The sequence below is a fragment of the Pelobates fuscus genome, chromosome 13, assembly GCF_036172605.1.
Source record: "Pelobates fuscus isolate aPelFus1 chromosome 13, aPelFus1.pri, whole genome shotgun sequence".
Taxonomy (NCBI): Eukaryota; Metazoa; Chordata; class Amphibia; order Anura; family Pelobatidae; genus Pelobates; species Pelobates fuscus.
The window spans coordinates 58,378,115-58,402,605 of record NC_086329.1 but is presented as its reverse complement, the minus strand read 5'-3'; the positions used below and the strand labels follow the sequence as shown (position 1 = coordinate 58,402,605).

At 41.8% G+C, this 24,491-nt stretch overlaps 49 pseudogenes; all 49 read left to right on the top strand.

The window, feature by feature from the left end:
• The first annotated feature begins 5,989 nt into the window (after window positions 1–5,989).
• LOC134584263 (5S ribosomal RNA) lies at window positions 5,990–6,108 on the top strand (annotated as a pseudogene).
• Window positions 6,109–6,242: 134 nt separating this feature from the next.
• Window positions 6,243–6,361, top strand: LOC134584665 (5S ribosomal RNA; annotated as a pseudogene).
• A 640-nt stretch (window positions 6,362–7,001) lies between these two features.
• On the top strand, window positions 7,002–7,120 carry LOC134584429 (5S ribosomal RNA; annotated as a pseudogene).
• Window positions 7,121–7,253: 133 nt separating this feature from the next.
• Window positions 7,254–7,372, top strand: LOC134584300 (5S ribosomal RNA; annotated as a pseudogene).
• A 387-nt stretch (window positions 7,373–7,759) lies between these two features.
• On the top strand, window positions 7,760–7,878 carry LOC134583691 (5S ribosomal RNA; annotated as a pseudogene).
• Window positions 7,879–8,012: 134 nt separating this feature from the next.
• On the top strand, window positions 8,013–8,131 carry LOC134583603 (5S ribosomal RNA; annotated as a pseudogene).
• Window positions 8,132–8,771: 640 nt separating this feature from the next.
• On the top strand, window positions 8,772–8,890 carry LOC134584581 (5S ribosomal RNA; annotated as a pseudogene).
• A 134-nt stretch (window positions 8,891–9,024) lies between these two features.
• LOC134583607 (5S ribosomal RNA) lies at window positions 9,025–9,143 on the top strand (annotated as a pseudogene).
• Window positions 9,144–9,276: 133 nt separating this feature from the next.
• LOC134583918 (5S ribosomal RNA) lies at window positions 9,277–9,395 on the top strand (annotated as a pseudogene).
• Window positions 9,396–9,782: 387 nt separating this feature from the next.
• On the top strand, window positions 9,783–9,901 carry LOC134584595 (5S ribosomal RNA; annotated as a pseudogene).
• Window positions 9,902–10,035: 134 nt separating this feature from the next.
• LOC134583905 (5S ribosomal RNA) lies at window positions 10,036–10,154 on the top strand (annotated as a pseudogene).
• Window positions 10,155–10,288: 134 nt separating this feature from the next.
• LOC134584664 (5S ribosomal RNA) lies at window positions 10,289–10,407 on the top strand (annotated as a pseudogene).
• A 386-nt stretch (window positions 10,408–10,793) lies between these two features.
• On the top strand, window positions 10,794–10,912 carry LOC134583633 (5S ribosomal RNA; annotated as a pseudogene).
• A 426-nt stretch (window positions 10,913–11,338) lies between these two features.
• On the top strand, window positions 11,339–11,457 carry LOC134583795 (5S ribosomal RNA; annotated as a pseudogene).
• A 134-nt stretch (window positions 11,458–11,591) lies between these two features.
• LOC134584327 (5S ribosomal RNA) lies at window positions 11,592–11,710 on the top strand (annotated as a pseudogene).
• A 387-nt stretch (window positions 11,711–12,097) lies between these two features.
• On the top strand, window positions 12,098–12,216 carry LOC134583632 (5S ribosomal RNA; annotated as a pseudogene).
• A 428-nt stretch (window positions 12,217–12,644) lies between these two features.
• LOC134583774 (5S ribosomal RNA) lies at window positions 12,645–12,763 on the top strand (annotated as a pseudogene).
• Window positions 12,764–12,896: 133 nt separating this feature from the next.
• On the top strand, window positions 12,897–13,015 carry LOC134584613 (5S ribosomal RNA; annotated as a pseudogene).
• Window positions 13,016–13,391: 376 nt separating this feature from the next.
• Window positions 13,392–13,510, top strand: LOC134583873 (5S ribosomal RNA; annotated as a pseudogene).
• Window positions 13,511–13,644: 134 nt separating this feature from the next.
• Window positions 13,645–13,763, top strand: LOC134584428 (5S ribosomal RNA; annotated as a pseudogene).
• Window positions 13,764–13,897: 134 nt separating this feature from the next.
• LOC134583719 (5S ribosomal RNA) lies at window positions 13,898–14,016 on the top strand (annotated as a pseudogene).
• Window positions 14,017–14,392: 376 nt separating this feature from the next.
• On the top strand, window positions 14,393–14,511 carry LOC134583906 (5S ribosomal RNA; annotated as a pseudogene).
• A 386-nt stretch (window positions 14,512–14,897) lies between these two features.
• LOC134583870 (5S ribosomal RNA) lies at window positions 14,898–15,016 on the top strand (annotated as a pseudogene).
• A 134-nt stretch (window positions 15,017–15,150) lies between these two features.
• On the top strand, window positions 15,151–15,269 carry LOC134583581 (5S ribosomal RNA; annotated as a pseudogene).
• A 134-nt stretch (window positions 15,270–15,403) lies between these two features.
• Window positions 15,404–15,522, top strand: LOC134584646 (5S ribosomal RNA; annotated as a pseudogene).
• Window positions 15,523–16,203: 681 nt separating this feature from the next.
• On the top strand, window positions 16,204–16,322 carry LOC134584600 (5S ribosomal RNA; annotated as a pseudogene).
• Window positions 16,323–16,456: 134 nt separating this feature from the next.
• LOC134584244 (5S ribosomal RNA) lies at window positions 16,457–16,575 on the top strand (annotated as a pseudogene).
• A 428-nt stretch (window positions 16,576–17,003) lies between these two features.
• On the top strand, window positions 17,004–17,122 carry LOC134583716 (5S ribosomal RNA; annotated as a pseudogene).
• A 386-nt stretch (window positions 17,123–17,508) lies between these two features.
• LOC134584484 (5S ribosomal RNA) lies at window positions 17,509–17,627 on the top strand (annotated as a pseudogene).
• A 134-nt stretch (window positions 17,628–17,761) lies between these two features.
• LOC134583855 (5S ribosomal RNA) lies at window positions 17,762–17,880 on the top strand (annotated as a pseudogene).
• Window positions 17,881–18,803: 923 nt separating this feature from the next.
• On the top strand, window positions 18,804–18,922 carry LOC134583826 (5S ribosomal RNA; annotated as a pseudogene).
• A 134-nt stretch (window positions 18,923–19,056) lies between these two features.
• LOC134583882 (5S ribosomal RNA) lies at window positions 19,057–19,175 on the top strand (annotated as a pseudogene).
• Window positions 19,176–19,309: 134 nt separating this feature from the next.
• On the top strand, window positions 19,310–19,428 carry LOC134583715 (5S ribosomal RNA; annotated as a pseudogene).
• A 386-nt stretch (window positions 19,429–19,814) lies between these two features.
• On the top strand, window positions 19,815–19,933 carry LOC134583888 (5S ribosomal RNA; annotated as a pseudogene).
• A 134-nt stretch (window positions 19,934–20,067) lies between these two features.
• Window positions 20,068–20,186, top strand: LOC134583930 (5S ribosomal RNA; annotated as a pseudogene).
• A 133-nt stretch (window positions 20,187–20,319) lies between these two features.
• Window positions 20,320–20,438, top strand: LOC134584515 (5S ribosomal RNA; annotated as a pseudogene).
• A 385-nt stretch (window positions 20,439–20,823) lies between these two features.
• Window positions 20,824–20,942, top strand: LOC134583789 (5S ribosomal RNA; annotated as a pseudogene).
• Window positions 20,943–21,076: 134 nt separating this feature from the next.
• On the top strand, window positions 21,077–21,195 carry LOC134584546 (5S ribosomal RNA; annotated as a pseudogene).
• A 134-nt stretch (window positions 21,196–21,329) lies between these two features.
• On the top strand, window positions 21,330–21,448 carry LOC134584531 (5S ribosomal RNA; annotated as a pseudogene).
• A 386-nt stretch (window positions 21,449–21,834) lies between these two features.
• LOC134583611 (5S ribosomal RNA) lies at window positions 21,835–21,953 on the top strand (annotated as a pseudogene).
• A 134-nt stretch (window positions 21,954–22,087) lies between these two features.
• On the top strand, window positions 22,088–22,206 carry LOC134584100 (5S ribosomal RNA; annotated as a pseudogene).
• Window positions 22,207–22,339: 133 nt separating this feature from the next.
• On the top strand, window positions 22,340–22,458 carry LOC134583913 (5S ribosomal RNA; annotated as a pseudogene).
• Window positions 22,459–22,592: 134 nt separating this feature from the next.
• Window positions 22,593–22,711, top strand: LOC134583869 (5S ribosomal RNA; annotated as a pseudogene).
• Window positions 22,712–22,845: 134 nt separating this feature from the next.
• On the top strand, window positions 22,846–22,964 carry LOC134583760 (5S ribosomal RNA; annotated as a pseudogene).
• Window positions 22,965–23,098: 134 nt separating this feature from the next.
• On the top strand, window positions 23,099–23,217 carry LOC134583669 (5S ribosomal RNA; annotated as a pseudogene).
• Window positions 23,218–23,602: 385 nt separating this feature from the next.
• LOC134583787 (5S ribosomal RNA) lies at window positions 23,603–23,721 on the top strand (annotated as a pseudogene).
• A 134-nt stretch (window positions 23,722–23,855) lies between these two features.
• On the top strand, window positions 23,856–23,973 carry LOC134583745 (5S ribosomal RNA; annotated as a pseudogene).
• Window positions 23,974–24,106: 133 nt separating this feature from the next.
• Window positions 24,107–24,225, top strand: LOC134584594 (5S ribosomal RNA; annotated as a pseudogene).
• Window positions 24,226–24,359: 134 nt separating this feature from the next.
• On the top strand, window positions 24,360–24,478 carry LOC134584592 (5S ribosomal RNA; annotated as a pseudogene).
• The last annotated feature ends 13 nt before the right edge of the window (window positions 24,479–24,491 follow it).

The window sequence follows — 24,491 nt, the reverse complement described above, 5'->3', positions numbered from 1 at the left end:
AAGGACCAGGTCTGAGGTCTTCTCTATGAGTTCTCTCGCAGCAAAAACAGCCCTGAGACAGGAAGGAGTCCCTCTGGCCACAATGTCCAGTTGACATGAGAAATATCCAATAGGCCTCTGGCGGCCTCTTAAGTCATTAGTTTGGGTGAGCACTCCTGTTGCGTGGCCTTGTCTTTCAGAGACAAACAATTTGAAAGTTTTGGAGTAGTCAGGGAGGCCCAAGGCAGGAGCAGAAGCAATGGCTCGTTTGAGAGCATTAAAATTGTCCATAGCTTCTTTAGTTAAACAGAAAGGGTCAGACTTAAGTGCGTCATAGAGAGGTTGCATGAGCAGAGAGGCTTCTGGGATCCATGCTCTGCAGTAGGAAATGAGGCCTAGGAAGGCATGAAGAGACTTAGAAGTCCTTGGAGGCGGAATATCCAGCACAGCTCTTACCCGGTCCCGAGTAAGATGTCTGGTACCTTGAGATAGGCAGTGTCCAAGGAAAATTACTGAAGGTTGGCAGAACTGTAGCTTGATGAGCGAAGCTTTGCATCCTTGTTCTGCAAAATAACAAAGCAGACTAATTGAGCACTCTTCGGTAGTGGGTATGTCATCTCCACAGAGCAGCAAATCATCCACATACTGAAGCAGAACAACTTCTGGGTGCTCGGCTTGCCATGGGTCAAGGATGGTGGCCATGGCCTTTGCAAATTGACTTGGTGAATTTTGTGCCCCTTGGGGCATGACAGTCCAGGTATACTGTTGCATCTCATGAGTGAAAGCAAACAGATATTGGCAGGATGGGTCCAGTGGGACACTGAAAAAAGCATTTGCTAGGTCAATAACTGTGAAGAATTTTGCAGATGGTGGGACTCCAGAGAGCAGAGTATGAGGATTTGGTACAAGAGGGGTGTCCAGGACTGTAGCTTCATTAACAGCACGGAGATCCTGAACCATCCTGTACTTCTCTGGCTCACCCTTCGGAGTTTTCTTTTTCACAGGAAATAACGGGGTGTTGCATTCAGATTTACATTTGACAAGGGCACCCTTCTCCAAGAGTGCCTTAATGTGGACAGAAATTGCAGCAGACTGTGCTGGTTTTAATGGATATTGTGGTTTTCTTGGTAATTTAGCTCCTGAAATAAGCTTTACCACCACAGGGGGAACATTTAGGTGACCTATGTCCTCTGGGCCTGAGGACCATAACTTTGCGGGCACCTGTGTTTTTAATTCCTCTGGGAAATTGGACCTTAATTCTGCTGTCTCCTCACGGGGCTTTTCTAAATGCAGCATCAGAGGCAAAGAGCATAGGGCTGAAGTGTCTGATACAGACAGAGGTGTAAACATTTCTACCTGCCCATCCGGGGTAAAGGTGATGGATGCTTGCAGGCGTGAGAGAACATCAGCACCTAACAGGTTAATTGGGCATGTGGAGGATACTACAAAGCGAGCGAGCAGGCTAGAACCAACTCGTAGTGGAGTTGTTAGAGGGCTATGTCTCGGTTGGCCATCCACTCCAACACAAGAGACATCAATATTTGACAGAAAAGATGGGTCTGGCAAGTCTTGTTCTCGTAGAACACTACGGGCTGCACCTGTGTCAACTAGAAATGTGGTGGGGTGGCCTTCAATGGGCAAAGTCACTGTGGCAAGTGGCCCCCCCTTATCCCCTGTAGACACTGCCATTACAGGGGTTACAGACACAGGCTTGCCAGTTTCCTATTCATCGGGTTCCTCAACTATTGGGACCCCTTTTTCGGTCTTAGTGACCGGGGCAGGTCTGGATGGCTTTCTTATCTCTCTTTTGGGTTCCGGGCAATCACTTTTAAAATGACCTTTAGCTTTGCAATTAAAGCAGAAGCTATCCTCTGGTCTGGTGCCCCTGGGAACAGGGATACTGCGTGATACCATAAGAGGAGCAGAGCTTGGCCTTTTGGGGGTCTGGGCAGATTCTAGGCCCCTAGCAACTAAAAGCAGGGTATCCAGGGGAACAACCTTATATTCAGGGCGTGCAGCAATAATTCCCTTGCGTATAGAGTCTTTAACGCCTTGGACAAACGCACCTGACAGCATTTGTGAATGAATTTTGTCAGTAAGATCAAACCCCAAATCTGTGAACATTTGATACAGTCTTGCATGAAACTTTTCCACTGATTCTCCTTTTTCTTGAACAACATCAGTAAGGCCAGCAGCCTGATCTGCAAGTTTGTCCTTAGCCCATTCTCTTAATTGGGTGCAAAAGGTTACCCCGGAGGGGTAATCAACATCACTGGAAAGCAGATCTGTACTGAGGTGACGGGCCATACTTGGCCAATAGGCATCCCCTGCTTTAATAGCACAAATGCTGAGTAGATCACGCCATGCGGCGGAATAAGTCTTTTGAATTTGAACTATCCCTCGGTAAAAAGGCATAGGCTGTTTTTCTGGGTCGGGGAGCGATTTCATTAATGCGCTAGCTTGAGTGGGGTTAAAGGCAACATATTTAGAAGGGGCCTGTTCTCCCCGACCCTTGTGGCCAAAAGGGTCATCGATAGAACGGTGAGTTGGGGCTCCCGCGGCAAGCTCCGATGAGACATGGGACACCCTGTCCATCTCGTCATCATCGAATTCTATGATATTGGCTCTTTTGCGTGGTGCAGGGCCCGAATGAGGTGAAAGGATCGGTGGTTGGGAACGAGCCCCAGATGCAGGGGTGGCTAGTGAGTCATAACCTGGGGATAGGTAGTCACCGGGGATTACCGGCATCAGGGCCGAACTGGGGGCCGCCATATTGGTGGCCGGAGAAGGTGCTACATTAGGGTTAAGGGAAGAAGCGGCGGCCATGTTGGAAGAGGGCACATCCGGGGCAGACTGTGTCGGACTGGGCATGACCGGGACCTGGGGAGTGGCTTGGGGAAGGGGTAGTGGATATCCGGGATAGGGCAGAGTCATGGGATACGGGAAGGGGTAGGGCCAGGCTGGGGAGGGGAAGGAGGTGGGGTATTGGACTGGGGTGGAGATGGGAGGGGGAGGAGTCGGGGCGAGGGTGGAAGAGGTGGTTAGTTGGGCGGATGAGGAGGGGAGGGGGTCATGAACGGAGAGGGAGCGTAGGGAAGGAATGGCAGATGAAATGTTAGGGGGAGGTACAGCAGGTAGCGTAGGGATGGACGAGGATGATGGGAATGTTAGGGACGGGGAGGGGGAAAAGAAAGATCCATCAGAATTCAGGACCGGGCAAACAGGGGAGGTGGCGGGATGAGTGTTAGGAGGATTGGGAGCGGGGAACATAGTCAGCTGGCTATCACCTACTGCTGACTGAACCTTGGGGATAGACGTCCCCTGGGCGCCACTTTGGGGCGCTGGCTGAGGGTAGACCCCAGCAACGCAATTCTGATGATACACAAACAATTTCACACCCTTGTGATTTATTTCTTCCTCAACCCAACCTTCTAGCTGAATAGCCTTCGCTACTCTGTACCATGCTTCAGCAGTCTTTAATAAACCATTATCTGTAAGCTTGCCTTTCATTTCTGCCAGTAACTTACGCCAACTTTCTGGTTGCAATCTTCCACCCGTTGGTACAGTAATTTTACATACCTTTGCAATCTTTACAACACCTTTAACCATCTCCTCACCCTCTCTGTTTTCTACCAAATCACATGCTAACCAGCCCTTATTGGGCTTGCTTAAATCCTGCCCCATAATCCCTTTACCCCTATACCAGCGTCCTAGATATAGGGAGAGAGAAGGAAAACGGAACAAGAATGTCTACAATGCTCGACTGCCACCCGAGAACCGTAAAACTTTCTCAGGTGCGTCTTCCCAAAACGTAGACTAGTCACTGAATCCGCCTACCCGGGGTGGTAGACACGGATTGGAGCGAGGTGAGAAGTGTGTGACCAATCACTTCTCCTTCAAGAGGAATGGGAGTGGATAGTATAATAATATAGGAAGTACAGAAAAGATGAAAGGCAAGGAAAATCCTTAGAGACAGACACAGGAGTTCATGAGACTCCTATTAAACAAACAAGACAACAATACAGTTGAAATACAGTGCATGCATCACAATTCAAATGAAATCAACAATAATTCCTTTCCTTTACTCGTGTGCTTACTCCAAAGTCACCTCCCTCAATCCCGTAGTATCTTACTACCAACGGCCAAGGATAACAGCTAACACCGGTCCGAAATCCATATGCCTCCCTCGTCACAGCAGCCCACTCGTAGTGTCTGCGCTACCCTCACCCTTGTAGTGCCCCTATAAAGACCCACTTTATAAGTCCCACTACTCCGTGGTGATGAAGACAGCAATGCCTGCCCGAATTCACACACCACAAAATAAAAATTGGAATGGCTCCAGCTCAGCGCTCAAAGCTGGAGGGTACCACCACTCTGCAAGCAGAGTAACGTGCACAGAGAAGCTAGCTAGGCTATCAAAGTGACACAAGAAGGATCCCCAGGAAACTATGAGTCTACACAATCTCCACAGATCCAACACACCTCTTTTTCCCTACAGCCCCAGCCACGAGGCTCCTAAAAGAGTTAAACAGGAAAAGATGACCCCCAGGAACACATCCACAGGTCAACCCCCCTTTTTCCCTACAACCACAGCACAGTGGTTCCTAAAAGGAGTAAAACAGGCAACAGAAGACCCAGGCAAATCCCCTCAGGTCCACCCCCCTTTATCCCAAAAGAGGTAAAATACAAACAGATAAACAGACAAACCGAAGACCCAGGCAAATCCCCTCAGGTCCACCCCCCTTTATCCCAAAAAGGGGAAAACAAGCAAGACAGAACCCCAGGCAAAACCCCTGCAGGTCCACCCCCCCTTTATCTCAAAATGGGGAAACAAGCAAACAATTCAAACACACCCAGGCAACAGATAGACTAAAATGCAGGTAAACAAGTGAGTAACGAGACACCGGGCAAGATATTACCTGTCTTTGATGTCCTCCCGGGAAGCAGTCACAGACACGTGGACGGGTCAATCAAAGGGGCCGGAACGTACCGGTGGCTCTGCAGAAGTCTCTACCGTGTATCTGGAGGTGATCAATCTCCCTTCCTTCCCCCTGGATTCCTCCGTCCACCCTTGTCTTCCTTAGGACGGCTCACCGGCCGGACATAGCCCGATGCCCCACGTTGGGCGCCAAGTTGTTATGGTACTTTTTGAAAGTAAACCAAAATGTTCAAAGTCTATCTGTTCCTGTCCAAATCAATAAATTAAATTGCGTATATACGCTGAAGTAATTAAGTCTGACACACGAGGTTCAGGTTAAAATAACTTCGAGAAAGTTTATTGGCAAGTGAAGTAAAAGCGGGCGCGCAGGCCCTTTTAAGAGGCATTTTGCGTCATCATTGATTATTAGAATATCAGCAAATAAACATCATCAATTGGATTAATTGTTAAGTGACGGAGTTAGTGTCTTACCTATTGGTTAGTAAAATTAAGAGGTTAGTCCCGTGCCCACCCATCAGAGGTGGGATTATTCTGGACACGGGTGGGGGACAAGGGGGTCCTAAGCGTCATTTTACACGGTCAATGATATCAGGCTTTATGTCCAGGTGCAAGGTCTCTTATGAATAGAACATTTCATTACTACTGTGTTCTGTGGCCTTCAAACTGTACTATCTTACAAGCTCTAAGGAGTAGCCAGCAAGTCTTAAGGAGTAGCCAGCACCTCCTGGTACTTGTCCTTGAAGGAAACACAGTCTTTGTCTACTGTATTAATTGGGTTGAGAAGTTCAGTCACGTAATGTAGTTTTAAAATGAACAAGTTAAGTCATGAGGACAAAATGGGGGATTGAAGAAGTCAGGTTAGGAGGACAAAATGGAGGACGAAGTCACAGTATAAAGTTAAAATGGAGTTAGTACAATAATTCAATACAAGTACAATAAAGATTTTTTAATAATTCCACATCAATGTCATAATCAGATCACTTTTTTCCCTATCCAGAAGCGTCTTGTCTTTTGTCACAACCAGTGTTTGATATTCTACCAACATCAGTGAAATTGCATTCTATTAATTTTGCCTATGGCCATACCAGTCTGAAAATGCCTGATCTCGTCAGATCTCAGAAGCCATCCAGACTCGGGACTGGTTAGTACTTGTATGGGAGACCAACTAGGAACCCCAGGTGCCATAAGCTTTTCTTTATTTCTTTTTTGCATTATGATGTCATAATCAGATCACTTTTTTCCCTATCCAGAAGCGTCTTGTCTTTTGTCGCAACCAGTGTTTGATATTCTACCAACATCAGTGAAATTGCATTCAATTAGTTATGACTATGGCCATACCAGTCTGAAAATGCCTGATCTCGTTAGATTTCAGAAGCCATCCAGACTCGGGCCTGGTTAGCACTTGTATGGGAGACCAACTGGGAACCTCAGGTGCCATAAGCTTTTGTTTATTTTTTTTTTGCATTATGATGTCATAATCAGATCACTTTTTTCCCTATCCAGAAGCGTCTTGTCTTTTGTCGCAACCAGTGTTTGATATTCTACCAACATCAGTGAAATTGCATTCAATTAAATTTGCCTATGGCCATACCAGTCTGAAAATGCCTGATATTGTCAGATCTCAGAAGCCATCCAGACTCGGGACTGGTTAGTACTGGTATGGGAGACCAACTAGGAACCTCAGATACAATACTCTTTTGTTTATTTCTTTTTTGCATTATGATGTTATAATCAGATCACTTTTTTCCCTATCCAGAAGCGTCTTGTCTTTTGTCGATATCAGTGTTTGATATTCTACCAACATCAGTGAAATTGCATTCAATTAAGTTTGCCTATGGCCATACCAGTCTGAAAATGCCTGATTTTGTCAGATCTCAAAAGCCATCCAGACTCGTGACTGGTTAGTACTTGTATGGGAGACCAATTCGGAACCTCAGGTGCCATAAGCTTTTCTTTATTTCTTTTTTGCATTATGATGTCATAATCAGATCACTTTTTTCCCTATCCAGAAGTGTCTTGTCTGTTGTCGCAACCAGTGTTTGATATTCTACCAACATCAGTGAAATTGCATTCAATTAATTTTGCCTATGGCCATACCAGTCTGAAAATACCTGATCTCGTCAGATCTCAGAAGCCGTGCAGACTTGGGCCTGGTTAGTACTTGTATGGGAGACCAACTAGGAACCTCAGGTGCCATAAGCTTTTCTTTATTTCTTTTTTGCATTATGATGTCATAATCAGATCACTTTTTCCCTATCCAGAAGCTTCTTGTCTTTTGTCGCAACCAGTGTTTGATATTCTACCAACATCAGTGAATTTGCATTCAATTAATTTTGCCTATGGCCATACCAGTCAGAAAATGCCTGATCTCGTCAGATCTCAGTAACCATCCAGACTCGGGCCTGGTTAGTACTTGTATGGGAGACCAACTAGGAACCTCAGGTGCCATAAGCTTTTGTTTATTTCTTTTTTGCATTATGATGTCATAATCAGATCACTTTTTTCCCTATCCAGAAGCGTCTTGTCTGTTGTCGCAACCAGTGTTTGATATTCTACCAACATCAGTGAAATTGCATTCAATTAATTTTGCCCATGGCCATACCAGTCTGAAAATGCCTGATCTCGTCAGATCTCAGAAGCCATCCATACTCAGGACTGGTTAGTACTTGTATGGGAGACCAACTAGGAACCTCAGGTGCCATAAGCTTTTCTTTATTTCTTTTTTGCATTATGATGTCATAATCAGATCACTTTTTTCCCTATCCAGAAGCGTCTTGTCTTTTGTCGCAACCAGTGTTTGATATTCTACCAACATCAGTGAAATTGCATTCATTTAATTTTGCCTATGGCCATTCCAGTCTGAAAATGCCTGATCTCGTCAGATCTCAGAAGCCATCCAGACTCGGGACTGGTTAGTACTTGTATGGGAGACCAACTAGGAACCTCAGGTGTCATAAGTTTTTGTTTATTTCTTTTTTGCATTATGATGTCACAATCAGATCACTTTTTTCCCTATCCAGAAGCGTCTTGTCTTTTGTCGCAACCAGTGTTTGATATTCTACCAACATCTGTGAAATTGCATTCAATTAGTTATGACTATGGCCATACCAGTCTGAAAATGCCTGATCTCGTTAGATTTCAGAAGCCATCCAGACTCAGGCTTGGTTAGTACTTGTATGGGAGACCAACTGGGAACCTCAGGTGCCATAAGCTTTTGTTTATTTTTTTTTTGCATTATGATGTCATAATCAGATCACTTTTTTCCCTATCCAGAAGCGTCTTGTCTTTTGTCGCAACCAGTGTTTGATATTCTACCAACATCAGTGAAATTGCATTCAATGAAATTTGCCTTTGGCCTTACCAGTCTGAAAATGCCTGATATCGTCAGATCTCAGAAGCCATCCAGACTCGGGACTGGTTAGTACTGGTATGGGAGACCAACTAGGAACCTCAGATACAATACTCTTTTGTTTATTTCTTTTTTGCATTATGATGTTATAATCAGATCACTTTTTTCCCTATCCAGAAGCGTCTTGTCTTTTGTCGATATCAGTGTTTGATATTCTACCAACATCAGTGAAATTGCATTCAATTAAGTTTGCCTATGGCCATACCAGTCTGAAAATGCCTGATCTTGTCAGATCTCAAAAGCCATCCAGACTCGGGACTGGTTAGTACTTGTATGGGAGACCAACTCGGAACCTCAGGTGCCATATGGTTTTGTTTATTTCTTTTTTGCATTATGATGTCATAATCAGATCACTTTTTTCCCTATCCAGAAGCGTCTTGTCTTTTGTCGCAACCAGTGTTTGATATTCTACCAACATCAGTGAAATTGCATTCAATTAATTTTGCCTATGGCCATACCAGTCTGAAAATGCCTGATCTCGTCAGATCTCAAAAGCCATCCAGACTCGGGACTGGTTAGTACTTGTATGGGAGACCAACTCGGAACCTCAGGTGCCATAAGCTTTTCTTTATTTCTTTTTTGCATTATGATGTCATAATCAGATCACTTTTTTCACTATCCAGAAGTGTCTTGTCTGTTGTCGCAACCAGTGTTTGATATTCTACCAACATCAGTGAAATTGCATTCAATTAATTTTGCCTATGGCCATACCAGTCTGAAACTGCCTGATTTCGTCAGATCTCAGAAGCCATGCAGACTTGGGCCTGGTTAGTACTTGTATGGGAGACCAACTAGGAACCTCAGGTGCCATAAGCTTTTCTTTATTTCTTTTTTGCATTATGATGTCATAATCAGATCACTTTTTCCCTATCCAGAAGCTTCTTGTCTTTTGTCGCAACCAGTGTTTGATATTCTACCAACATCAGTGAATTTGCATTCAATTAATTTTGCCTATGGCCATACCAGTCTGAAAATGCCTGATCTCGTCAGATCTCAGTAACCATCCAGACTCGGGCCTGGTTAGTACTTGTATGGGAGACCAACTAGGAACCTCAGGTGCCATAAGCTTTTGTTTATTTCTTTTTTGCATTATGATGTCATAATCAGATCACTTTTTTCCCTATCCAGAAGCGTCTTGTCTTTTGTCGCAACCAGTGTTTGATATTCTACCAACATCAGTGAAATTGCATTCAATTAGTTATGACTATGGCCATACCAGTCGGAAAATGTTTGATCTCGTCAGATCTCAGAAGCCATCCAGACTCGGGTCTGGTTAGTACTTGTATGGGAGATCAACTAGGAACCTCAGGGTCCATAAGTTTTTGTTTATTTCTTTTTTGCATTATGATGTCATAATCAGATCACTTTTTTCCCTATCCAGAAGCGTCTTGTGTTTTGTCGCAACCAGTGTTTGATATTCTACCAACATCAGTGAAATTGCATTCAATTAATTTTGCCTATGGCCATACCAGTCTGAAAATGCCTGATCTCGTCAGATCTCAGAAGCCATCCAGACTCGGGACTGGTTAGTACTTGTATGGGAGACCAACTAGGAACCTCAGGTGCCATAAGGTTTTGTTTATTTCTTTTTTGCATTATGATGTCATAATCAGATCACTTTTTTCCCTATCCAGAAGCGTCTTGTCTTTTATCACAACCAGTGTTTGATATTCTACCAACATCATCTAAATTGCATTAAATTAATTTTGCCTATGGCCATACCAGTCTGAAAATGCCTGATCTCGTCATATCTCAGAAGCCATCCAGACTCGGGACTGGTTCGTACTTGTATGGGAGACCAACTAGGAACCTCAGGTGCCATAAGCTTTTCTTTATTTCTTTTTTGCATTATGATGTCATAATCAGATCACTTTTTTCCCTATCCAGAAGCGTCTTGTCTTTTGTCGCAACCAGTGTTTGATATTCTACCAACATCAGTGAAATTGCATTCAATTAGTTATGACTATGGCCATACCAGTCTGAAAATGCCTGATCTCGTTAGATTTCAGAAGCCATCCAGACTCGGGCCTGGTTAGCACTTGTATGGGAGACCAACTGGGAACCTCAGGTGCCATAAGCTTTTGTTTATTTTTTTTTTGCATTATGATGTCATAATCAGATCACTTTTTTCCCTATCCAGAAGCGTCTTGTCTTTTGTCGCAACCAGTGTTTGATATTCTACCAACATCAGTGAAATTGCATTCAATTAATTTTGCCTATGGCCATACCAGTCTGAAAATGCCTGATATCATCAGATCTCAGAGCCATCCAGACTCGGGACTGGTTAGTACTTGTATGGGAGACCAACTAGGAACCTCATGTGCCATAAGCTTTTGTTTATTTCTTTTTTGCATTATGATGTCATAATCAGATCACTTTTTTCCCTATCCAGAAGCTTCTTGTCTTTTGTCGCAACCAGTGTTTGATATTTTACCAACATCAGTGAAATTGCATTCGATTGATGTTGCCTATGGCCATACCAGTCTGAAAATGCCTGATCTCGTCAGATCTCAGAAGCCATCCAGACTCGGGCCTGGTTAGTACTTGTATGGGAGACCAACTAGGAACCTCACCTGCCATAAGCTTTTGTTTATTTCTTTTTTGCATTATGATGTCATAATCAGATCATTTTTTCCCTATCCAGAAGTGTCTTGTCTTTTGTCGCAACCAGTGTTTGATATTCTACCAACATCAGTGAAATTGCATTCAATTAATTTTGCCTATGGCCATACCAGTCTGAAAATGCCTGACCGCATCAGATCTCTGAAGCTATCCAGACTCGGGACTGGTTAGTGCTCAGATCTCTGAAGCTATCCAGACTCGGGACTGGTTAGTACTTGTATGGGAGACCAACTAGGGACCTCAGGTGCCTTAAGCTTTTCTTTATTTCTTTTTTGCATTATGATGTCATAATCAAATCGCTTTTTTCCCTATCCAGAAGCGTCTTGTCTTTTGTCGCAACCAGTGTTTGATATTCTACCAACATCAGTGAAATTGCATTCATTTAATTTGGCTATGGCCATACCAGTTTGAATATGCCTGATCTCGTCAGATCTCAGAAGTCATCCAGACTCGGGACTGGTTAGTACTGGTATGGGAGACCAACTAGGAACCTCAGGTGCCATAAGGTTTTGTTTATTTATTTTTTGCATTATGATGTCATAATCAGATCACTTTTTTCCCTATCCAGAAGTGTCTTGTCTTTTGTCGATATCAGTGTTTGATATTCTACCAACATCAGTGAAATTGCATTCAATTTATTTTGCCTATGGCCATACCAGTCTGAAAATGCCTGATCTCGTCAGATCTCAGAAGCCATCCAGTCTCGGGCCTGGTTAGTACTTGTATGGGAGACCAACTAAGAACCTCAGGTGCTATAAGTTTTTCTTTATTTCTTTTTTGCATTATGATGTCATTATCAGATCCCTTTTTTCCCTATCCAGAAGCGTCTTGTCGTTTGTCGCAACCAGTGTTTGATATTCTACCAACATCAGTGAAATTGCATTCAATTAATTTTGTCTGTGGCCATACCAGTCTGAAAATGCCTGATCTCGTCAAATCTCAGAATCCATCCAGACTCGGGCATGGTTAGCACTTGTATGGGAGACCAACTGGGAACCTCAGGTGCCATAAGCTTTTGTTTATTTCTTTTTTGCATTATGATGTCATAATCAGATCACTTTTTTCCCTATCCAGAAGCTTCTTGTCTTTTGTCGCAACCAGTGTTTGATATTTTACCAACATCAGTGAAATTGCATTCGATTGATTTTGCCTATGGCCATACCAGTCTGAAAATGCCTGATCTCGTCAGATCTCAGAAGCCATCCAGACTCGGGCCTGGTTAGTACTTGTATGGGAGACCAACTAGGAACCTCACCTGCCATAAGCTTTTGTTTATTTCTTTTTTGCATTATGATGTCATAATCAGATCATTTTTTCCCTATCCAGAAGTGTCTTGTCTTTTGTCGCAACCAGTGTTTGATATTCTACCAACATCAGTGAAATTGCATTCAATTAATTTTGCCTATGGCCATACCAGTCTGAAAATGCCTGACTGCATCAGATCTCTGAAGCTATCCAGACTCGGGACTGGTTAGTGCTCAGATCTCTGAAGCTATCCAGACTCGGGACTGGTTAGTACTTGTATGGGAGACCAACTAGGAACCTCAGGTGCCATAAGGTTTTGTTTATTTCTTTTTTGCATTATGATGTCATAATCAGATCACTTTTTTTCCCTATCCAGAAGCGTCTTGTCTTTTGTCGCAACCAGTGTTTGATATTCTACCAACATCAGTGAAATTGCATACAATTAATTTTGCCTATGGCCATACCAGTCTGAAAATGCCTGATCTCGTCAGATCTCAGAAGCCATCCAGACTCGGGACTGGTTAGTACTTGTATGGGAGACCAACTAGGAACCTCAGATGCAATACTCTTTTGTTTATTTCTTTTTTGCATTATGATGTCATAATCAGATCACTTTTTCCCTATCCAGAAGCGTCTTGTCTTTTGTCGATATCAGTGTTTGATATTCTACCAACATCAGTGAAATTGCATTCAATTAATTTTGCCTATGGCCATACCAGTCTGAAAATGCCTGATCTCGTCAGATCTCAGAAGCCATCCAGACTCGGGCCTGGTTAGTACTTGTATGGGAGACCAACTAGGAACCTCAGGTGCCATAAGCTTTTGTTTATTTATTTTTTGCATTATGATGTCATAATCAGATCACTTTTTTCCCTATCCAGAAGCGTCTTGTCTTTTGTCGCAACCAGTGTTTGATATTCTACCAACATCAGTGAAATTGCATTCAATTAATTTTGGCTATGGCCATACCAGTCTGAAAATGCCAGATCTCAGAAGCCATCCAGATTCGGGACTGGTTAGTACTTGTATGGGAGACCAACTAGGGACCTCAGGTGCCATAAGCTTTTCTTTATTTCTTTTTTGCATTATGATGTCATAATCAGATCGCTTTTTTCCCTATCCAGAAGCGTCTTGTCTTTTGTCGCAACCAGTGTTTGATATTCTACCAACATCAGTGAAATTGCATTCATTTAATTTGGCTATGGCCATACCAGTTTGAATATGCCTGATCTCGTCAGATCTCAGAAGCCATCCAGACTCGGGACTGGTTAGTACTGGTATGGGAGACCAACTAGGAACCTCAGGTGCCATAAGGTTTTGTTTATTTATTTTTTGCATTATGATGTCATAATCAGATCACTTTTTTCCCTATCCAGAAGTGTCTTGTCTTTTGTCGATATCAGTGTTTGATATTCTACCAACATCAGTGAAATTGCATTCAATTTATTTTGCCTATGGCCATACCAGTCTGAAAATGCCTGATCTCGTCAGATCTCAGAAGCCATCCAGTCTCGGGCCTGGTTAGTAATTGTATGGGAGACCAACTAAGAACCTCAGGTGCCATAAGCTTTTCTTTATTTCTTTTTTGCATTATGATGTCATTATCAGATCCCTTTTTTCCCTATCCAGAAGCGTCTTGTCGTTTGTCGCAACCAGTGTTTGATATTCTACCAACATCAGTGAAATTGCATTCAATTAATTTTGTCTGTGGCCATACCAGTCTGAAAATGCCTGATCTCGTCAAATCTCAGAAGCCATCCAGACTCGGGCATGGTTAGTACTTGTATGGGAGACCAACTAGGAACCTCAGGTGCCATAAGCTTTTCTTTATTTCTTTTTTGCATTATGATGTCATAATACGATCACTTTTTTCCCTATCCAGAAGCGTCTTGTCTTTTGTCGCAACCAGTGTTTGATATTCTACCAACATCAGTGAAATTGCATTCATTTAATTTTGTCTGTGGCCATACCAGTCTGAAAATGCCAGATCTCAGAAGCCATCCAGACTCGGGACTGGTTAGTACTTGTATAGGAGACCAACTAGGAACCTCAGGTGCCATAAGCTTTTCTTTATTTCTTTTTTGCATTATGATGTCATAATCAGATCACTTTTTCCCTATCCAGAAGCTTCTTGTCATTTGTCGCAACCAGTGTTTGATATTCTACCAACATCAGTGAAATTGCATTCAATTAATTTTTCCTATGGCCATACTAGTCTGAAAATGCCTGATCTCGTCAGATCTCAGAAGCCATGCAGACTTGGGCCTGGATAGTACTTGTATGGGAGACCAACTAGGAACCTCAGGTGCCATAAGCTTTTCTTTATTTCTTTTTTGCATTATGATGTCATAATCAGATCACTTTTTTCCCTATCCAGAAGCGTCTTGTCTTTTGTCGCAACCAGTGTTTGATATTCTACCAACATCAGTGAAATTGCATTCATTTAATTTGGCTATGGCCATACCAGTCTGAAAATGCCTGATCTCGTCAGATCTCAGAGGCCATCCAGACTCGGGACTGGTTAGTACTTGTATGGGAGACCAACTAGGAACCTCAGGTGCCATAAGGTTTTGTTTATTTCTTTTTTGCATTATGATGTCATAATCAGATCACTTTTTTCCCTATCCAGAAGCGTCTTGTCTTTTGTCACAACCAGTGTTTGATATTCTACCAACATCAGTGAAATTGCATTCAATTAATTTCGTCTATGGCCATACCAGTCTGCAAATGCCTGATCTCGTCAGATCTCAGAAGCCATCCAGACTCGGGACTGGTTAGTACTTGTATGGGAGACCAACTAGGAACCTCAGGTGCAATACTCTTTTGTTTATTTCTTTTTTGCATTATGATGTCATAATCAGATCACTTTTTTCCCTATCCAGAAGCGTCTTGTCTTTTGTCACAACCAGTGTTTGATATTCTACCAACATCAGTGAAATTGCATTCAATTAAATTTGCCTATGGCCATACCAGTCTGAAAATGCCTGATCTCGTCAGATCTCAGAAGCCATCCAGACTCGGGACTGGTTAGTACTTGTATGAGAGACCGACTAGGAACCTCAGGTGCCATAAGCTTTTCTTTATTTCTTTTTTGCATAATGATGTCATAATCAGATCACTTTTTTCCCTATCCAGAAGCGTCTTGTCTTTTGTCGATATCAGTGTTTGATATTCTACCAACATCAGTGAAATTGCATTCAGTTAAGTTTGCATATGGCCATACCAGTCTGAAAATGCCTGATCTCGTCAAATCTCAGAAGCCATCCAGACTCGGGACTGGTTAGTACTTGTATGGGAGACCAACTAGGAACCTCAGGTGCCATAAGCTTTTCTTTATTTCTTTTTTGCATTATGATGTCATAATCAGATCACTTTTTTCCCTATCCAGAAGCGTCTTGTCTTTTGTCGCAACCAGTGTTTGATATTCTACCAACATCAGTGAAATTGCATTCATTTAATTTTGCCTATGGCCATACCAGTCTGAAAATGCCTGACCGCATCAGATCTTTGAAGCTATCCAGACTCGGGACTGGTTAGTGCTCAGATCTCTGAAGCTATCCAGACTCGGGACTGGTTAGTACTTGTATGGGAGACCAACTAGGAACCTCAGGTGCCATAAGGTTTTGTTTATTTCTTTTTTGCATTATGATGTCATAATCAGATCACTTTTTTCCCTATCCAGAAGCGTCTTGTCTTTTGTCGCAACCAGTGTTTGATATTCTACCAACATCAGTGAAATTGCATTCAATTAATTTTGCCTATGGCCATACCAGTCTGAAAATGCCTGATCTCGTCAGATCTCAGACGCCATCCAGACTCGGGACTTGTTAGTACTTGTATGGGAGACCAACTAGGAACCTCAGATGCAATACTCTTTTGTTTATTTCTTTTTTGCATTATGATGTCATAATCAGATCACTTTTTTCCCTATCCAGAAGCGTCTTGTCTTTTGTCGATATCAGTGTTTGATATTCTACCAACATCAGTGAAATTGCATTCAATTAATTTTGCCTATGGCCATACCAGTCTGAAAATGCCTGATCTCGTCAGATCTCAGAAGCCATCCAGACTCGGGCCTGGTTAGTACTTGTATGGGAGACCAACTAGGAACCTCAGGTGCCATAAGCTTTTGTTTATTTATTTTTTGCATTATGATGTCATAATCAGATCACTTTTTTCCCTATCCAGAAGCGTCTTGTCTTTTGTCGCAACCAGTGTTTGATATTCTACCAACATCAGTGAAATTGCAATCAATTAATTTTGTTTATGGCCATACCAGTCTGAAAATGCCTGATCTCGTCAGATCTCAGAAGCCATCCAGACTCGGGACTGGTTAGTACTTGTATGGGAGACCAACTAGGAACCTCAGATGCCATAAGCTTTTCTTTATTTCTTTTTTGCATTATGATGTCATAATCAGATCACTTTTTTCCCTATCCAGAAGCGTCTTGTCTTTTGTCGCAACCAGTGTTTGATATTCTACCAACATCAGTGAAATTGCATTCATTTAATTTTGCCTATGGCCATACCAGTCTCAAAATGCCTGATCGCATCAGATCTCTGAAGCTATCCAGACTCGGGACTAGTTAGTGCTCAGATCTCTGAAGCTATCCAGACTCGGGACTGGTTAGTACTTGTATGGGAGACCAACTTGGAACCTCAGGTGCCATAAGGTTTTGTTTATTTCTTTTTTGCATTATGATGTCATAATCAGATCACTTTTTTCCCTATCCAGAAGCGTCTTGTCTTTTGTCGCAACCAGTGTTTGATATTCTACCAACATCAGTGAAATTGCATTCAATTAATTTTGCCTATGGCCATACCAGTCTGAAAATGCCTGATCTCGTCAGATCTCAGAAGCCATCCAGACTCGGGACTGGTTAGTACTTGTATGGGAGACCAACTAGGAAGCTCAGATGCAATACTCTTTTGTTTATTTCATTTTTGCATTATGATGTCATAATCAGATCACTTTTTTCCCTATCCAGAAGCGTCTTGTCTTTTGTCGATATCAGTGTTTGATATTCTACCAACATCAGTGAAATTGCATTCAAATAATTTTGCCTATGGCCATACCAGTCTGAAAATGCTTGATCTCGTCAGATATCAGAAGCCATCCAGACTCAGGCATGGTTAGTACTTGTATGGGAGACCAACTAGGAACCTCAGGTGTCATAAGCTTTTGTTTTTTTCTTTTTTGCATTATGATGTCATAATCAGATCACTTTTTTCCTATCCAGAAGTGTCTTGTCGTTTGTCGCAACCAGTGTTTGATATTCTACCAACATCAGTGAAATTGCATTCAATTAAGTTTGCCTATGGCCATACCAGTCTGAAAATGCCTGATCTCGTCAGATCTCAGAAACCATCCAGACTCGGGACTGGTTAGTACTTGTATGGGAGACCATCTAGGAACCTCAGGTGCCATAAGGTTTTGTTTATTTCTTTTTTGCATTATGATGTCATAATCAGATCACTTTTTTCCCTATCCAGAAGCGTCTTGTCTTTTGTCACAACCAGTGTTTGATATTCTACCAACATCAGTGAAATTGCATTCAAGTAATTTTGCCTATGGCCATACCAGTCTGAAAATGCCTGATCTCGTCAGATCTCAGAAGCCATCCAGACTCGGGACTGGTTAGTACTTGTATGAGAGACCAACTAGGAACCTCAGGTGCCAAAAGCTTTTCTTTATTTCTTTTTTGCATTATGATGTCATAATCAGATCACTTTTTTCCCTATCCAGAAGCGTCTTGTCTTTTGTCGATATCAGTGTTTGATATTCTACCAACATCAGTGAAATTGCATTCAATTAAGTTTGCCAATGCCATACCAGTCTGAAAATGCTAGATCTCAGAAGCCATCCCGACTCGGGACTGGTTAGTACTTGTATGGGAGACCAACTAGGAACCTCAGGTGCCATAAGCTTTTCTTTAATTCTTTTTTGCATTATGATGTCATAATCAGATCACTTTTTTCCCTATCCAGAAGCGTCTTGTCTTTTGTCGCAACCAGTGTTTGATATTCTACCAACATCAGTGAAATTGCATTCATTTAATTTTGCCTATGGCCATACCAGTCTGAAAATGCCTGACCGCATCAGATCTCTGAAGCTATCCAGACTCAGGACTGGTTAGTGCTCAGATCTCTGAAGCTATCCAGACTCGGGACTGGTTAGTACTTGTATGGGAGACCAACTAGGAACCTCAGGTGCCATAAGGTTTTGTTTATTTCTTTTTTGCATTATGATGTCATAATCAGATCACTTTTTTCCCTATCCAGAAGCGTCTTGTCTTTTGTCGCAACCAGTGTTTGATATTCTACCAACATCAGTGAAATTGCATTCAATTAATTTTGCCTATGGCCATCCCAGTCTGAAAATGCTTGATCTCGTCAGATCTCAGAAGCCATCCAGACTCGGGACTGGTTAGTACTTGTATGGGAGACCAACTAGGAACCTCAGATGCAATACTCTTTTGTTTATTTCTTTTTTGCATTATGATGTCATAATCAGATCACTTTTTTCCCTATCCAGAAGCGTCTTGTCTTTTGTCGATATCAGTGTTTGATATTCTACCAACATCAGTGAAATTGCATTCAATTAATTTTTCCTATGGCCATACCAGTCTGAAAATGCTTGATCTCGTCAGATCTCAGAAGCCATCCAGACTCGGCACTGGTTAGTACTTGTATGGGAGACCAACTAGGAACCTCAGGTGCCGTAAGCTTTTCTTTATTTCTTTTTTGCATTATGATGTCATAATCAGATCACTTTTTTCCCTATCCACAAGCGTCTTGTCTTTTGTCGCAACCAGTGTTTGATATTCTACTAACATCAGTGAAATTGCATTCAATTAATTTTGCCTATGGCCATACCAGTCTGAAAATGCCTGATCTCGTCAGATCTCAGAAGCCATGCAGACTTGGGCCTGGTTAGTACTTGTATGGGAGACCAACTAGGAACCTCAGGTGCCATAAGCTTTTCTTTATTTCTTTTTTGCATTATGATGTCATAATCAGATCACTTTTTTCCCTATCCAGAAGCGTCTTGTCTTTTGTCGCAACCAGTGTTTGATATTCTACCAACATCAGTGAAATTGCATTCAATTAATTTTGCCTATGGCCATACCAGTCTGAAAATGCCTGATCTCGTCAGATCTCAGAAGCCATCCAGACTCGGGACTGGTTAGTACTTGTATGGGAGACCAACTAGGAAGCTCAGATGCAATACTCTTTTGTTTATTTCTTTTTTGCATTATGATGTCATAATCAGATCACTTTTTTCCCTATCCAGAAGCGTCTTGTCTTTTGTCGATATCAGTGTTTGATATTCTACCAACATCAGTGAAATTGCATTCTAATAATTTTGCCTATGGCCATACCAGTCTGAAAATGCTTGATCTCGTCAGATATCAGAAGCCATCCAGACTCAGGCATGGTTAGTACTTGTATGGGAGACCAACTAGGAACCTCAGGTGCCGTAAGGTTTTGTTTATTTCTTTTTTGCATTATGATGTCATAATCAGATCACTTTTTTCCCTATCCAGAAGCGTCTTGTCTTTTGTCGCAACCAGTGTTTGATATTCTACCAACATCAGTGAAATTGCATTCATTTAATTTGGCTATGGCCATACCAGTTTGAATATGCCTGATCTCGTCAGATCTCAGAAGCCATCCAGACTCGGGACTGGTTAGTACTTGTATGGGAGACCAACTAGGAACCTCAGGTGCCATAAGGTTTTGTTTATTTATTTTTTGCATTATGATGTCATAATCAGATCACTTTTTTCCCTATCCAGAAGTGTCTTGTCTTTTGTCGATATCAGTGTTTGATATTCTACCAACATCAGTGAAATTGCATTCAATTAATTTTGCCTATGGCCATACCAGTCTGAAAATGCCTGACCTCGTCAGATCTCAGAATCCATGCAGACTTGGGCCTGGTTAGTACTTGTATGGGAGACCAACTAGGAACCTCAGGTGCCATAAGCTTTTCTTTATTTCTTTTTTGCATTATGATGTCATAATCAGATCACTTTTTTCCTATCCAGAAGCTTCTTGTCATTTGTCGCAACCAGTGTTTGATATTCTACCAACATCAGTGAATTTGCATTCAATTAATTTTGCCTATGGTCATACCAGTCTGAAAATACCTGATCTCGTCAGATCTCAGTAACCATCCAGACTTGGGCCTGGTTAGTACTTGTATGGGAGACCAACTAGGAACCTCAGGTGCCATAAGCTTTTGTTTATTTCTTTTTTGCATTATGATGTCATAATCAGATCACGTTTTCCCTATCCAGAAGCGTCTTGTCTTTTGTCGCAACCAGTGTTTGATATTTTACCAACATCAGTGAAATTGCATTCGATTAATTTTGCCTATGGCCATACCAGTCTGAAAATGCCTGATCTCGTCAGATCTCAGAAGCTATTCAGACTCGGGCCTGGTTAGGACTTGTATGGGAGACCAACTAGGGACCTCACCTGCCATAAGCTTTTGTTTATTTCTTTTTTGCATTATGATGTCATAATCAGATCATTTTTTCCCTATCCAGAAGTGTCTTGTCTTTTGTCGCAACCAGTGTTTGATATTCTACCAACATCAGTGAAATTGCATTCAATTAATTTTGCCTATGGCCATACCAGTCTGAAAATGCCTGATCTCGTCAGATCTCAGAAGCCATCCAGACTCAGGACTGGTTAGTACTTGTATGGGAGACCAACTAGGAACCTCAGGTGCCATAAGGTTTTGTTTATTTCTTTTTTGCATTATGATGTCATAATCAGATCACTTTTTTTCCTATCCAGAAGCGTCTTGTCTTTTGTCACAACCAGTGTTTGATATTCTACCAACATCATCTAAATTGCATTCAATTAATTTTGCCTATGGCCATACCAGTCTGAAAATGCCTGATCTCGTCAGATCTCAGAAGCCATCCAGACTCGGGACTGGTTCGTACTTGTATGGGAGACCAACTAGGAACCTCAGGTGCCATAAGCTTTTCTTTATTTCTTTTTTGCATTATGATGTCATAATCAGATCACTTTTTTCCCTATCCAGAAGCGTCTTGTCTTTTGTCGCAACCAGTGTTTGATATTCTACCAACATCAGTGAAATTGCATTCAATTAGTTATGACTATGGCCATACCAGTCTGAAAATGCCTGATCTCGTTAGATTTCAGAAGCCATCCAGACTCGGGCCTGGTTAGTACTTGTATGGGAGACCAACTGGGAACCTCAGGTGCCATAAGGTTTTGTTTATTTTTTTTTTGCATTATGATGTCATAATCAGATCACTTTTTTCCCTATCCAGAAGCGTCTTGTCTTTTGTCGCAACCAGTGTTTGATATTCTACCAACATCAGTGAAATTGCATTCGATTAATTTTGCCTATGGCCATACCAGTTTGAAAATGCCTGATATCGTCATATCTCAGAAGCCATCCAGACTCGGGCCTGGTTAGTACTTGTATGGGAGAACAACTAGGAACCTCACCTGCCATAAGCTTTTGTTTATTTATTTTTTGCATTATGATGTCATAATCTGATCATTTTTTCCCTATCCAGAAGTGTCTTGTCTTTTGTCGCAACCAGTGTTTGATATTCTACCAACATCAGTGAAATTGCATTCAATAAATTTTGCCTATGGCCATACCAGTCTGAAAATGCCTGATATCGTCATATCTCAGAAGCCATCCAGACTCGGGACTGGTTAGTACTTGTTTGGGAGACCAACTAGGAACCTCAGGTGCCATAAGCTTTTCTTTATTTCTTTTTTGCATTATGATGTCATAATCAGATCACTTTTTTCCCTATCCAGAAGTGTCTTGTCTGTTGTCGCAACCAGTGTTTGATATTCTACCAACATCAGTGAAATTGCATTCAATAAATTTTGCCTATGGCCATACCAGTCTGAAAATGCCTGATCTCGTCAGATCTCAAAAGCCATCCAGACTCGGGCCTGGTTAGTACTTGTATGGGAGACCAACTAGGAACCTCAGGTGCCATAAGCTTTTGTTTATTTCTTTTTTGCATTATGATGTCATAATCAGATCACTTTTTCCCTATCCAGAACCGTCTTGTCTTTTGTCGCAACCAGTGTTTGATATTCTACCAACATCAGTGAAATTGCATTCAATTAATTTTGTCTATGGCCATACCAGTCTGAAAATGCCTGATCTCGTCAGATCTCAGAAGCCATCCAGACTCGGGCCTGGTTAGTACTTGTATGGGAGACCAACTAGGAACCTCAGGTGCCATAAGCTTTTCTTTATTTCCTTTTTGCATTATGATGTCATAATCAGATCGCTTTTTTCCCTATCCAGAAGTGTCTTGTCTTTTGTCGCAACCAGTGTTTGATATTCTACCAACATCAGTGAAATTGCATTCAATTAATTTCGTCTATGGCCATACCAGTCTGCAAATGCCTGATCTCGTCAGATCTCAGAAGCCATCCAGACTCGGGACTGGTTAGTACTTGTATGGGAGACCAACTAGGAACCTCAGGTGCAATACTCTTTTGTTTATTTCTTTTTTGCATTATGATGTCATAATCAGATCACTTTTTTCCCTATCCAGAAGCGTCTTGTCTTTTGTCACAACCAGTGTTTGATATTCTACCAACATCAGTGAAATTGCATTCAAGAAATTTTGCCTATGGCCATACCAGTCTGAAAATGCCTGATCTCGTCAGATCTCAGAAGCCATGCAGACTTGGGCCTGGTTAGTACTTGTATGGGAGACCAACTAGGAACCTCAGGTGCCATAAGCTTTTCTTTATTTCTTTTTTGCATTATGATGTCATAATCAGATCACTTTTTTCCCTATCCAGAAGTGTCTTGTCTGTTGTCGCAACCAGTGTTTGATATTCTACCAACATCAGTGAAATTGCATTCAATAAATTTTGCCTATGGCCATACCAGTCTGAAAATGCCTGATCTCGTCAGATCTCAGTAACCATCCAGACTTGGGCCTGGTTAGTACTTGTATGGGAGACCAACTAGGAACCTCAGGTGCCATAAGCTTTTGTTTATTTCTTTTTTGCATTATGATGTCATAATCAGATCACGTTTTCCCTATCCAGAAGCGTCTTGTCTTTTGTCGCAACCAGTGTTTGATATTTTACCAACATCAGTGAAATTGCATTCGATTAATTTTGCCTATGGCCATACCAGTCTGAAAATGCCTGATCTCGTCAGATCTCAGAAGCCATTCAGACTCGGGCCTGGTTAGGACTTGTATGAAAGACCAACTAGGGACCTCACCTGCCATAAGCTTTTGTTTATTTCTTTTTTGCATTATGATGTCATAATCAGATCATTTTTTCCCTATCCAGAAGTGTCTTGTCTTTTGTCGCAACCAGTGTTTGATATTCTACCAACATCAGTGAAATTGCATTCAATTAATTTTGCCTATGGCCATACCAGTCTGAAAATGCCTGATCTCGTCAGATCTCAGAAGCCATCCAGACTCAGGACTGGTTAGTACTTGTATGGGAGACCAACTAGGAACCTCAGGTGCCATAAGGTTTTGTTTATTTCTTTTTTGCATTATGATGTCATAATCAGATCACTTTTTTTCCTATCCAGAAGCGTCTTGTCTTTTGTCACAACCAGTGTTTGATATTCTACCAACATCATCTAAATTGCATTCAATTAATTTTGCCTATGGCCATACCAGTCTGAAAATGCCTGATCTCGTCAGATCTCAGAAGCCATCCAGACTCGGGACTGGTTCGTACTTGTATGGGAGACCAACTAGGAACCTCAGTGCCATAAGCTTTTCTTTATTTCTTTTTTGCATTATGATGTCATAATCAGATCACTTTTTCCCTATCCAGAAGCTTCTTGTCTTTTGTCGCAACCAGTGTTTGATATTCTACCAACATCAGTGAAATTGCATTCAATTAATTTTGCCTATGGCCATACCAGTCTGAAAATGCCTGATCTCGTCAGATCTCAGAAGCCATCCAGACTCGGGACTGGTTAGTACTTGTATGGGAGACCAACTAGGAACCTCAGGTGCCATAAGGTTTTGTTTATTTCTTTTTTGCATTATGATGTCATAATCAGATCACTTTTTTCCCTATCCAGAAGCGTCTTGTCTTTTGTCGCAACCAGTGTTTGATATTCTACCAACATCAGTGAAATTGCATTCAATTAATTTTGCCTATGGCCATACCAGTCTGAAAATGCCTGATCTCGTCAGATCTCAGAAGCCATCCAGACTCGGGACTGGTTAGTACTTGTATGGGAGACCAACTAGGAACCTCAGGTGCCATAAGGTTTTGTTTATTTCT